At 35.8% G+C, this 13,565-nt stretch overlaps 1 protein-coding gene across 11 annotated transcripts in view; it reads left to right on the top strand.

Moving 5' to 3' along the window:
- Magi2 (membrane associated guanylate kinase, WW and PDZ domain containing 2) overlaps positions 1 to 13,565 on the top strand; it is a 1,425,274-nt gene that overhangs the window by 108,853 nt on the left and 1,302,856 nt on the right. The gene's annotated exons all lie outside the window — the stretch shown is intronic.

Below are 13,565 nucleotides of genomic sequence, written 5' to 3' on the forward strand. Positions count from 1 at the left end.
ACACTGGGCTTCTAAGTTAGAGACTTTGTGTGTGTGTGTGTGTGTGTGTGTGTGTGTGTGTGTGTGTGTGTTCTCTTGGGATTTCATATGTGAATACTACATATCATCCCCTCCTCCTTCCAACTCTTTCCATGTTCCCCCTCCTTTTCAAATCCATGGTTCTCTCTCTATATATATCATCTATATCTATATCTATATCTATATATAGATATAGATATATAGATATAGATATAATGTACGTGTGTACACTTATAAAGCGGCAGATAAAGTGGCAGTTTCACGGAGTCTGTCTGATAGTCAAAAGGGATGTATTCTGGGTTAACTCACAATATATACAAAGGAGTTGGTCACAGGATCCAGGAGGGGTGGGGTGCAGACTAACGCAATTCTCTGGAGAACACTGCTTTGGTCCGCAGTACCAGCATCCGGCATCCAAGACTATGAGGTAGCCAACAGAGCAAGCACATATGCATTCCAGGTCATAAGGAGTCCCTCCTCGGCCATGCCCCGGGGTGGGGGTGGGAGGGCAGGTACCTAGCAGTTACCTGCTACCTACTAGGGCAGTGCTTCAGAGTAAAGCACAGAAAACCACCCCTACTACACACTTATGCATGGGAATATCTTTTTTGGTTTGTAGGTAGAACTGAATGTGTGTGTGTGTGTGTGTGTGTGTGTGTGTGTGTGTGTGTGTGCACGCGCGCATGCATTGGATTCATTTGGTGTTGCACATATGTATATGTATATGTATATGTATATGTATATGTATATGTATATGTATTAGGGATTGCCATCTGGGGTTTGATGGCCTGTCAGAGCTCTCCTCCCTGTAGCTCACGAATTCTGCCTCTCTCAACCACCATTCCATTTGTTTCTCTTCACTGGGGGTAGAGCCTTGTGAGAGTTCCGCCTCACTTACTGAAATGTTTACTAATGTTGTTATTTAATAAGTCTCTTTTTGGCAGTCATGTTGTTGAGATTTTATAGGTGCATCTGCCCTGCCGTATACTGAAGACATTATCCTGCAGCAGATGTCCCAGTTCTTGGCCCTTACAGTCTTTCTGCCTCTTCTGTGATGTCCCCTCAACCTCCAGTGTAGGGCTGTGTTGTAGATGTACAAGTGGGAACTGGATGCCCCACAGTTAGTTTTGCTCTTTATATTTTGATCAGTTGTGTCATTCTTGAGGTAGGATTCCTCTGAACATAAACATATCAGTTGTAGATACCATCTGCTGCATAAAGTTCTCATAGACCTAAGATTAGTGATTACTAATGATAGTTCTGCTGAATATTGTTTCTCCAAACCCTGCCATTCATTATCTTATACCAAGTTTAGTTCCCCAGGAATAATAGGCTCCGTGCATGAGCAGGGATGTACATTAGCAGTCTGGATAGCTGGTATTGTATCCTTGTTAGAGATTTTTGAACTTTCGGGGATTTGGGGCTGGATGACCCTTAAGAGACCTTCCTACCAGCCTGTGATGTGAATCCAATGATGTTTACAAAGATGTTTTTGGAAGTCTAAGTCCACAGAATACTTGCAGTGATTTCTGCTTGACTGACCACTATATCCAAAATTGTCACTCAGTTAGGATTTCCCCAAATGAAGCAATGCTGTTTGTGCATGCTTCGAGTCATCCATGCTTAACTCTGCGTAACTGGCACTCTGAGCTCTGGGAAGAGTTTACGAAAATCCAAAGATTTATTTTTAGTAGTCCTACAAGCTTGAAGGGTTGCTAAATGTGTTTCCACTAGAAAGATAGTAATGCTTCATGTATTCTCCAGCACTGGGTACATTCTTTCCACCTCTAATTTATATATTTCTTTATCATATAGCCTCAAGTACTACAGGGAAAGTTAGGCAATGTGCTTGCCGAGAGGGCTGTATTTCAAGATAAACTAAACAACTAATTACTATGGTTTTGATTTGCATATAGATTAGTATGTGCTGTGTGCCCTGTGACCATACAAGTTTGACTCACTGAGATCAGTAAAAGGGTTAATGTTTTTAATCACTTACCTCAGTGTCTGGTACTTTAAAATACTGGGTCAACAGCCAAAAGATTTAAGGTACATGTCAATTCTTAATTGCTTCTGCTCATGTGAATTCCTCACAGCACAAACTGATCTATGGTCCTTAAAAAGTGTCCATCTTTCACACTGGAGTGCTTTTAAAGATTGGAAATATTCCATGAATTATAATAATTTGTACATTTTCACAATACCAAAGCTTAATTTGATGTTTTAATCATTTTAATTTAAAAAATCTATTTTGACTTCAACTGATATATTAGACAGAGTAATCCATCTATAATGACTATGGAACTATACTTTAAAAATTTTTCATATTATCCTTTTACTTTCATAGATAAAACATTAAGCAAAAATTATTTAATTTTTCCTAAAAGGATAATTTTCAGTGAGGAAGTCTCTTCATATAATGGCAAAATCTAAATCACTGTGGTTATTCTTATCCTGTCCTGTATTCTGGCAATCAAACTGTAAGTAATTACAATTTCAGAATGCCTCTAAACTTTAGATAAACTTAATAGATATATACAACACAAATCAGATACACTATTAATATTTCAATAGACTATACGTGCAGCTACTTTAATTTATTGTTAATTCTGAAAAACTCCAGGATCTTAAAATAAAAGTATATACACATATAGGCACAATTACTAATACTAACTATATGCATTCCAATAACTTAGCTAAAGTTCTTATATTGCAGTGTATTATTTTTTTACTCTATGTAGATTTTCTTGGTTTTAGAATCAAATCTAACATTATTTATTTTCATATTTATAATTTCAAACTTATAGTTTAATTTTGAATGTTATGTTACTTTAGGTATATATTATTGTATGTATGTTCCCTGTGAAGACACCTAATACAGCTGTGCTTCATTAAATACAATTAACTAATATTCCATAAATTTTTAATGAGCAAATTATACTTGATCTGTACACTATTTATTGTAGTTGAAGTTTTCCTGTGTCCACATGGCTCCTGTATCCTTGTGTTTCCGCAGCCGCACAGACCCAAATAAACACACACAGGCTAATATTATTTAAAACTGCTCAGCCATTAGCTCAGGCCTACCACTAACTAGCTCTTACACTTAAACTCAGCCCATTTCTGTTAATCTAGATGTTGCCACATATTCTGTGGCTTTACCTGTGTACCATTACATGTTGCTCCCTGGATGGATGGATGGCGTCTCCTGATTCAACCTTCCTCTTCCCACAATTCTCTACTCTGTTTGTCCTGCCTATAATTCCTGTCTGGCTACTGGCCAATCAGCATTTTATTTATACAGAGTGATATCCACAGCAATTTATTCTGTCCAACTATTAGGCTAAGGGTCATAAGCTTTCCATATCTCCAATAGTTTGAAGTGTATATTTTAAACAGTGAAATATAGTATTATCACTATGTAACAAACAAAAATATTCCAAATTGAAGACAGGTGATTTGGCTTTTTTATGAACTCAGAATTGAGGTAAATGACTCTTCAATCTCTATCCTGGAGGCCCCTATACAATCATCTTACTGTCAACTCCTCTTGTCTTCTTCAGTCTATCTTGTCAATATTTAAGTCTTTGTCCCTCAGAAATGCAAAAGGTGATGTATTCCAACTGTTCACTCTTTTTCTTTTTTCCTGTTTTCACACTCATAATTAAAATAAAACTGTGAAAAAGGAGAGGGATTGATGATGATCACCTGGGCAGAGACATAATTGCTGTTTTCTCTCAGCAATTTTATTCTTTTATAGTATTAAATGTATTAAATCTTATGTCACAGAATATGTTAGAAAGACAAATAAATTCAGTGTTTACTTTGGGATTTATGTAACAGAGAAGGTGCATTAGCTTGTGTACAAGCCTGACACTTGGACAGGCTGTTATATTATGTAGAGATAATATAGCATTATATCAAACATAGAGCGTTTGACTCTCTGCACATCCCTGAGTTGTTTGAAGACTGAGCTGAGCATACACCCAAGATCTCTAAACTCCAAGGCTATCCAGCTCTAGAGAGGGCAAGGCACAGATTTTTAAATTTTCTTTTTATGGATCCTCTCTCTAATAGTTTTAAGTCAGAATTGAGCTTTGAGGAATATGAACCCCAGCTTCTTACTATGCAGTTTTCATTTCAGGTTTAACAGCAACATGACGCTTCTGCAACTTAGGTTGTTAGAAGATAAATCTGTTAAATGCCTGCCACATGTCGGGAACTGTGCTATAGAAGGCATCTTTAGTCTATGCCTCCAGTGAATGTTCTGTGAAACTGCTGAGTGCTCTGATCTCAGATGAGGAAACAGATTATGAAGCAAACAACTATCCAGTGGAGTGGGTGAATAATAGACTTGAAAAGTGGATATTATTGGTTTTAAATCTCGTGAAATTTTTCCAAACATCAATGAGGAAAATAATAATATCAATATTATAACCAGAGACTTAAAATATTACTTATGCAAATGCTCAGGGGAGTGTGCTGGAATAAGCATAGAAGAGAGACCATGATGTCTGATTCACTACTTTACACAGTCAACTTTAAGCCACACAGCATTCTACAACTTCTTCCAACACACTGGGCTGATTCATTGTGTGCAAACAAGGATAGTAATAACAGCATTTTGAAGATGAAATAATTAGCGACTTGGTATAAAGAAACAACATCTATCATTATATTAAGCTTTAACTATAAAGGTCTATAAGGTACTTAACTCCTACTTTCTCTTAGTGGGAGACCAGGAAACTAAGAAGCTGCATGCTTTGCCCAGAATTTAACAAATAAGACAGAAATACCATCTGATTATCACTACTGTCCATCTAAGTTTACAGTTTCAAGCAGACATAACACTTAAAAGTTAATTAATGCTGATGTTACATTTGGAATTTCTTTGTATAATTTAAGAAATGCCTTAACTCTTTCTAAAACCTGCCTGTTTCCTCCAAGAAACAATGGCAGCTAATTATAAGTTTATGTGGATACTGGTTATAAGAATGAATTAACAAATTATGAACATACTGTTACATTTTATAGGTCTATAAAAGTTAAGGATAGTGTATTTTAGGTACAAACAAACTAATATGCAGGAAGCAGTGAATGAGAAATGATGGTCAGAATAATTTTATCAGATGTGCAAAATCTCTCTCCTAAGCCGTTGAGGGTTTAGGACTTTCTGAGTATTTGTCAAAATTAATGATGTGGAACCAAGCTGTCACTCTTGCCTGGTGTCTCGGACGCGCTGGCTTCCTCTGCACTGTGCAGCTGAAAGAGAAGGGACAGCCTGATTAATACACATACATTTTATGTTGTTAAAATTTCAGAAATGATAAAACTGTTTTTTGCAGCAGATAGAAATATTTCTTTCTGAAAAAAAGTAATGAGCTACATAAATATAAAAATCAAAGGAGGCCGTTCATGATGGTTGCTCTCCTTCCCCTCTTTCTCTAATAGCAAGAGAAAAAGAAGAAATGAGACAGTTTGGTCTGTACAGACTCAGAATGAAGAAGGTCTCCAGACTCCCTTTCAAATTAGCATTCAATATGGAAATCATGGAGCACTTACTTTATAGAAGGTCATAGGTTGGGGCTGAAAGACACTGAAATTGGTTGTATTAGTTGGTTCTATTACCAGTGCAAAATAATTAAATTTGTCTAAAACTTTAATTAATAGATACAATAGTGAAAATGTCAGAGCATATATACTCATTAAATGTCTTTCCATTATTGCATACAATAATTCCATTAAGTGACATCAGAGATACATTAATTTTACTTCCAAAAGCTGTTGTAATTTCCTTTATTTGTGGGATTAAAACAGAAGGGCTGCAACACAGCAAAACAGAACTGGCATAAAACTACTTAAATGTCAACATTTTTCTTTGGGGTAAACAGATAAAACATCTCCAAAAATGCATGTAATTGCCTAATTAGATATCATTTAGATTATGAAGATTCTTATTTCATCAATGAGGCTGTATATTATTTCCTCATTTTTTATCATGTACACTATCATAATATCTTCAGTTATATGATTTTATAGTAGAAAAATAGACTTACCAATTAGCATTGTTTTAAATCAGATTTTACAAAATGCGATTACCCCCTTGTACTATATAAGGAAAATTTATTGTCTTCAGAAGATGATGTGTAAATGATGATAAGTTGTTTATACCTAGTCTCCTAAATAATAGAACACTGAATATCTTGGATATATATATATATATATATATATATATATATATATATATATACATATATAATATTATGTATGTTTATTTATTTGTATATTACTGAGAGTCTGTCTTGGTAATAAAATGTATGTATAAATACACAGGGACATGAATAAGTATTTCTAGATGAAAATTATATTTAACTTTTTGACATTTCAATGAGTATATATAATATATAAATTAGGAAGCAGCTCTACCCAGTGGGACACCTGTCCTGGTGGAAGTGCAGTAAATGGGACTTGAAGATGAAGGGCAAGCTAGGAGTGAAGGCAGAATAGACAAGAAGAATGAGTTCGAAGCATGAGTTCCATTGGCTGCAGTTTGTCCACATGGAATGTAAGATGGTAAATTGTTCACTCAGTGTCAAGGACATTGTGAAGACAAGAAATTCCTTAAGATGAGGATGACCCACTGAGCAGCAGATTGAAGAAGAAAAGTTAACACAAAGGTGTCATTGGATTAAAGGAGAAGAAAACAAAAAGGGTTGATGTTGATTTTGTATTCAAATAATTTAATAAAGCTGGTTATAAAGAGTTATATACAGTATATTTAACAGTGGCATCAGATATTATGTGTGTATCTATATGCCACTGATTAATCTATGAAATATAATAGGTGAAAAGACAGTTATTCACTATTTCAAAGAGTGAATATATATTACTTTCTTTTGCCCAGCTATTGTTTTTATTTTTTTATTTTCTTATTAATTAAATTTATTCTTTTATTTGACATCTGTCTGGTTTCCCCTCTCTCCTATCCTCTCATACACTCCCCCTATGTTCCCCTGTCCCCTCTCCACTCCTCCTCTCTTTCTGTTCAGAAAGGGGCAGGCTTCTCGTGGGAGTCAACAAAACATGTCATATCTAGTTGACTTAGGACTAAGCTCCTCCCCTTCTGTTGTTGGGAAGGTACCCAGTAGGAGGAGTAAGTAAGTTCCCCAAAGCCTGCCAAAGCAGGCCTTGCTCTCACTGCTAGGAGTCACACAAGTAGGCCAAGCTACACAACTGTTACAAATATGTAGAGAGCTTATGTTGGTCTCATGCAGGCTCCTTACCTTCTGGTCCAGTGTCTGTGAACTCCTGGGAGCCCAGGTTAGCTGTCTCTATGGGCTCTCTTGTGATGACCTTGACCCCTGGCTCATACCATCCTTCCTCCCTCTCTTCAACAGGTTTCCCAGAACTTGTCCCAGGTCTTGGCTGTGGATCTTGCATCTGTTTCCATCAGTTACTGGATGGAAGCTCTCTGATGACAATTGGGGTAGTCTCCATTCTGATTATAGGAGGTATTCAGTTCAGGCTACCTAACCACTATTGCTAAGAGTCCTAACTGGGGTCATCCTTGTAGAGTCATGGGAGTTTCTCTTGCACCAAGTTTTCACCTGACCACAAAATGTCCCTCATATCAAGACAACTCTTTCATTACTCTCCCTCTTCATCCACCTCCCAACCTATTCCCACCTGCCCCAAGTGTACCTGGGAGAACTTTTCGATTTCCCCCTCCTAGGGAAATTCATACATCCTCCTTCAGACCCTTCTTGTCACCTATCTTCTTTGGGGCTGGGGATTTCAGTATGGTTATGCTTTATTTTACAGCTAATATCCACTTATGAGTGAGTACATACCCATGTTTGTCTTTCTGAGTCTGGATTATCTCATTCAGGATGATTTTTTCTAGTTCCATCCATTTGAATGCAAACCTCCCAATGTCATTGTTTTTAACAGCTGAGTAAAAGTAAAACTCCACTTTGTAAAAGTACCACATGTTCCTTATTCATTCTTCACTGAAGGACATCTAGGTTGTTTACAGGTTCAGGATACTACAACTAATGTGGCTATGAGCATAGTAGATCAAATGTCCTTGTGGTATGATTGAGCATCCTTTGGATATATATCCAAGATTGGTATAGCTGGGTCTTGAGGCAGATTGATTCCCAATTTTCTGAGAAACTGCCATGTTGATTTTGAAAATGAATATACAATTTGTACTCCCACCAACAGTGGAGGAGTGTTCCTCTTGTGCCACATCCTCTCCAGAATAAGATGTCATAAGTATTTTTGATTTTAGTCATTCTGACAGGTGTAAGATGGAACCTCAGAGTCATTTTGATTTGTATTTCCCTGATGGCTAAGGAAGATGAACATTTCTTTAAGTGTATCCTGGTCATTTAAGATTCTTCTGTTGAGAATTCTTTGTTTAGATCTATACCCCATTTTTTATTTGGGTTATTTGGTATTTTCATGTCTAATTTCTTGATTTCATTTTATATTTTGGAGATCAGCTCTCTTTCAGATGTGGGAATGGTGAAGATATCTTTCCATTCTGTAGGTTGCCATTTTGTCTTGTTGATAGTATCCTTTGCCTTGCAGAAGTTTTTAAGTTTCATGAGGTCCCATTTATTAATTTTTGATCTCAGTGTCTGTGCTACTCCTATTTTATTCAGAAAGTTGTCCCTTGTGCCAATGTGTTCAAGGCTATTTCGCACTTTCTCTTCTATCAGGTTCAATGTAATTGGCTTTATGTTGACATCTTTGATCCACTTGGATGTGAATGTGCAGGGTAATAGGTATGGATCTATTTGCAATCTTCTGCATGCCCAAATCCAGGTATGCCAGTACCATTTCTTAAAGATTCTCTCTTTTTCCACTGTATAATTTTGACTTCTTTGTCAAAATTAGGTGTTCACAGATGTGTGGATTAATATCAGTCTTATACTTAATTCCCTGATCCACTGTCTGTTTTTATACCATTATATGCTGTTTTTATTACTATAGCTCTTTAGTGGAGCTTGAAATCAGGGATGGTGATACCTCTGGAAGTTTCTTTATTGTATAGGATTGTTTTAGCTATCCTGGGTTTTTGTTTTTCAATATGAGGTTGAGTATTATTCTTTCAATGTTTATAAAGAATTGTGCTGGAATTTTAATGGGTATTAAATTGAATCTGTAGATTGCTTTTGGTAAGATGGCCATTTTACTATGTTAATTCTACTGATCCAGGAGCATGGGAGACAGATATTCCTTATGATATCTTCCTCAATTTCTTTCCTCAAAGACATGAAGTAATTGTCATACAGGTCTTTCACTTGCTTGGTTAAAGTTACCCCAAGATATTTTATACTATTTGTGACTATTATGAGGGTGTTGGTTTCATGATTTCTTTCTCAGTCTGTTTATTGCTTGTATATAGGAGAGCTACTGATTTTTTTTTTTATTCATCTTGTATCCAGCCACATTGCTGAAGGTGTTTATCCATTGTAGAAATTCCCTTGTGGAACTTTTTGAGTCCTTTATGTATACAATCATACCATCGGCAAATAGCAATGCTTTAATATCTTCTTTTCCAATTTATATCTCTTTGATCTCCTTTTGTTGTCCTATTGCTTTAGCTAGAACTTCAAGTACTATATTGAATAAGTATGAAGAGAATGGACTGTTGTGTGATATTTTGTTTGTGTCCTGACAAAGTTTGCCTGGAGATCATAGGGCAAAGTTAGCCACTAGCTAACCATAGGAGCAGGACAGGGGTGGTGCATGCCTTTAATTCCAGCCCTTGGGTGACTCATGCCTTTAATCCCAGCACTTAGGAGGCTCATGCCTTTGATCCCAGCACTTGGGAGGTGGAGACAGGGTTATATTCATAAATAAGACTCTAGAGAAAACCCCTGTCATGTTAAAGAAGATTTAAATGCATATTATTGTTCTGTAGGAGGAGTCAGTGCTATATTTGGAAGACAGCAGAATTGTGAGCAGGAAAAAGTAGGATGAAATATTATTTGGGGAAATGAAGTGGACTGAACTAGAAAAAAAACTAGTTACAGTGTTATCTTAAATTTTATATTTTGAAAACCCGAATTTTGGTGTCAACTTACATTCCTAATAGATGAATATTCATAAGACATTTTAGGAGTATTTGCAAGGAAAATAGGAAGAAAAGCTAGTTTTATTAATAAGCCATTCCCCCAATGAATTTAGGAATGTAAATGGCAGATATTATGAGGGAAGAACTCCTTATAAGAAAATGAGAAATTTGATATTTCGAAGTAGAGAAAAGTTGCCGAAGAAAAGCTCCAGTGGGGGTTCTCCTGCTCCATCAAAGCCAATGGACACACATGTGCCTCCCAACCAGAATCATTTTTTTTTCGAGTTCAACTAATTAAATGTGAGAATAGTTTTAAATAGATAAAATGTAGAACTACTTATTTCTGAACATTCTAATAATGAAAAACATTGACAACTAATTTAGTAATATTTTTAGTTTTCAACAATGCTTTAAGTTTGGTAATTTCCTCAACAACTATGAAATAGTACATAGGAGGATATTTAATTGGCTAAACATTAACCAGTGCAAATCAAAATCTTTAAAACCAAGAAATGCAAGAGGCTCAGTGGTTCATTTTTAATTTGTACTATTTATTTTTGTGATTCTTGGGAGTTTTGTTTTTTAATTTATCCAAGATCCTACACTGTGAGAATTCTTAACTCTGTGATGTACAATGTTCAAGTCACAGCATTTTATTTTTCAGTATGCTCTAACAGAATATTGAAATCTGAACTAAAAGGCCAAATATCTTTTAGAGTACATTGTTGGTATTTGTCCTGGTTTTCTGAAAGAATTCCACTAATTAAGCAGCTTACACAAAAACTGATTGTATCATAATTCTGGAGGTGACAAGGCCAAGATCAAGATATTCATTGGGCTGGTTTCTCCTGAGACATGTTAGGAATAATCTGTATCATTCCCTGTGTTTGCTGGAAATGTTTTGGCATTCTTTAAATCACAAAAACATCACTCTAGTCCTCTTCTTCACATAATAATCTAGCTTCGTGTGAACCTGTGTCCACATTTTCCCCTTTAGTAAGGGTGCAGTCAGATTGGATTGGGCCATACCATACTCACTTTAGTCTGATCTTAATGAAGAACATTTTCAATAACCCAAATTCCAAATTAAGAACTTGTTTGATGAACTGCCCACATGCCCACAAATATAACACCATTCACCACAATAAGTTTAGTAAACATTTTTATCGCCTCCAAAACTTCTTTGTGACTTTCTGCTTTTCTGTTATAATACATGTGTGAGCCTGGAATACTTTATGAGTATGTGTATCATCTTGCACAACCATCATACTAATCTTCTCTGCATCAATTTCAGTGCATGTGGTGACAAACTGAACGTTGAGGGAAACACTTTCTTAAAAGGATTTGTCATTGTGATGTTTTCCACAGTTAGACTTGATGCCTTGCTTCTCAGAATCGAAATGAAAGTATGGGTAAATATACATGTATTTATTTTATTGATAGTTTTCATTGTGCTGTTACCCTTGTCTTTAAAAACTACATTGATAACCAAACTTCTTGTTTATTCTTGTACTCATTAAATTAGTATGTGCTCTATATTTTTAAATATTAAATTCCCTATAATTAATCACTGGAGAAAGTTCTTTATATATTGTAGAAATTATCTTCAATTGACACACTTTAAAAAGGCAATTTATAGCCGGGCAGCAGTGGTATATGCCTTTAATCCCAGCACTTGGGAGGCAGAGCCAGGCGGATTTTTGTGAGTTCGAGGCCAACCTGGTCTACAGAGCAAGTTCCAAGACAGGCACCAAAACTACATAGAGAAACTCTGTCTCAAAAAACTAAAAAAAAAGTCAATTTAAAATATTTATATTATAGTTGAAGTGTAGAGTATAAAATCAAACCAATAAACTTTTAGTTTTGACCAAAAAAAGTCCATCTATTGATACATCTGAACAAAAACATATCCAACTAACTTTCCCTGGAGATTTCATTTTTAGATTATAAAATATGAGTACCCAAAGACACAAAATAGTCTGTGGTGATTTTTCTTAGTTTAATCACATATAAATGAACACTGGATATGATTCTAGGCATGCTAGAAACTCACTAAGAATTGTATGGCCATCTAGATAATCCACAGAGAAAATTTCCCAGAGGAGATCTCAGGGATGAAATCTGCTTCATTGGTTCTATTGCAGAGATCATTGGTGCACAGAATAGACCATGTCTTCATGTGCAGTTTCTAACAGATGCACTTTATAGCAGCAGCTATTTAGCTTACTGAAGCTCTAAAGTATCGACAACATCATAATCTATATGTCCCAACAGGGGGGGTTATTTCTACAGATAATAAAAATAAGACCTAAAACCTTTGGTTTTGGATGATTCATATTTTTCATGTTTTATTTGTAAGAATTAGGAATTTGGAGTTCATTAATATATGGGCCACACTTCCTTGTAATAGTTTTAAATGTGACATTGTTGGGATAAGGCATGTACGAACAGGGGAGGGCAACCTTGTAAATATGTATATCCTCTGTGTGAAGTTCTTCTGGAATCTGCCTCTACTGTGGGATTTCCCTTTCCCTCACTCCAATGTGAACAAAGTGTAAATTAAAGAAGTGCCCTTTCACTAATTTGTTAATAGAAACAAGTTGTACTGGAGCCAAAACATTGGTATCCAGGGTGAATAGTGTGGAAAAGTGGGCATAAAGTATCCAGCATCATGATGATGCAAAGTACTCGACATCTTTTCTAAGAACCATCTTTTGGGAGGTCATGCCGATTCAAACCCTTAGCAAATCAATTCAAAGGGCCAGCGCTTTAAAACTTTAACATGTTAAAATTTCAATTACTAATACTAACTGGCCCAGGTTCAGTATCTCCACAGCACCTTGACAGAGCCCCTCATACCCTGGTCCTGCTGAAATAAACTATTTTGGACAACATGAACAACAGCTCATTGATTCTCATAAATCACTGATTTTTTTTCCATTTGACAGTCCACTTTCTCCTATTATCTCATTACGTTTTCCATAAATTCTTCTGCTATTATTCATGGTCTTCATGGTTTTTATGATTTACCCCATATCTATGACAAATATGTCCAGGGATAGAACAATGTACACTCTATCACCTCTTTCTGGAGAGGTAATTTTAAATTATTTTAATAAATAAAATTATTCTGTAAATGGGTTAATATAGAGAATATAGGAAGATGGTTCTTATTAAAATGTACAAGTCAGATGTTCTGCCAATACTGCCATTATTCTCTGCATAATCTAAATAAAGGCTCAGATTCAGAAACCTTTCACAATCTTATGTTTAGATGCAGGGTTGAATTCAGGCTCATTTAACACCAAACGCATTTTGTTGCCATTGGGTATATCTATTGCAAAGTTAAAATAGTCACTTCTGTGATTCCAAATGTGTTTCAGGCATTTCTTGAACAAATGCTATGACATGTGTGCTGCACATCAGATTTCATCTTCGTTTGGTATAATTCTGATTTGAA

The sequence above is a fragment of the Peromyscus leucopus genome, chromosome 3, assembly GCF_004664715.2.
Source record: "Peromyscus leucopus breed LL Stock chromosome 3, UCI_PerLeu_2.1, whole genome shotgun sequence".
Lineage (NCBI taxonomy): Eukaryota > Metazoa > Chordata > Mammalia > Rodentia > Cricetidae > Peromyscus > Peromyscus leucopus.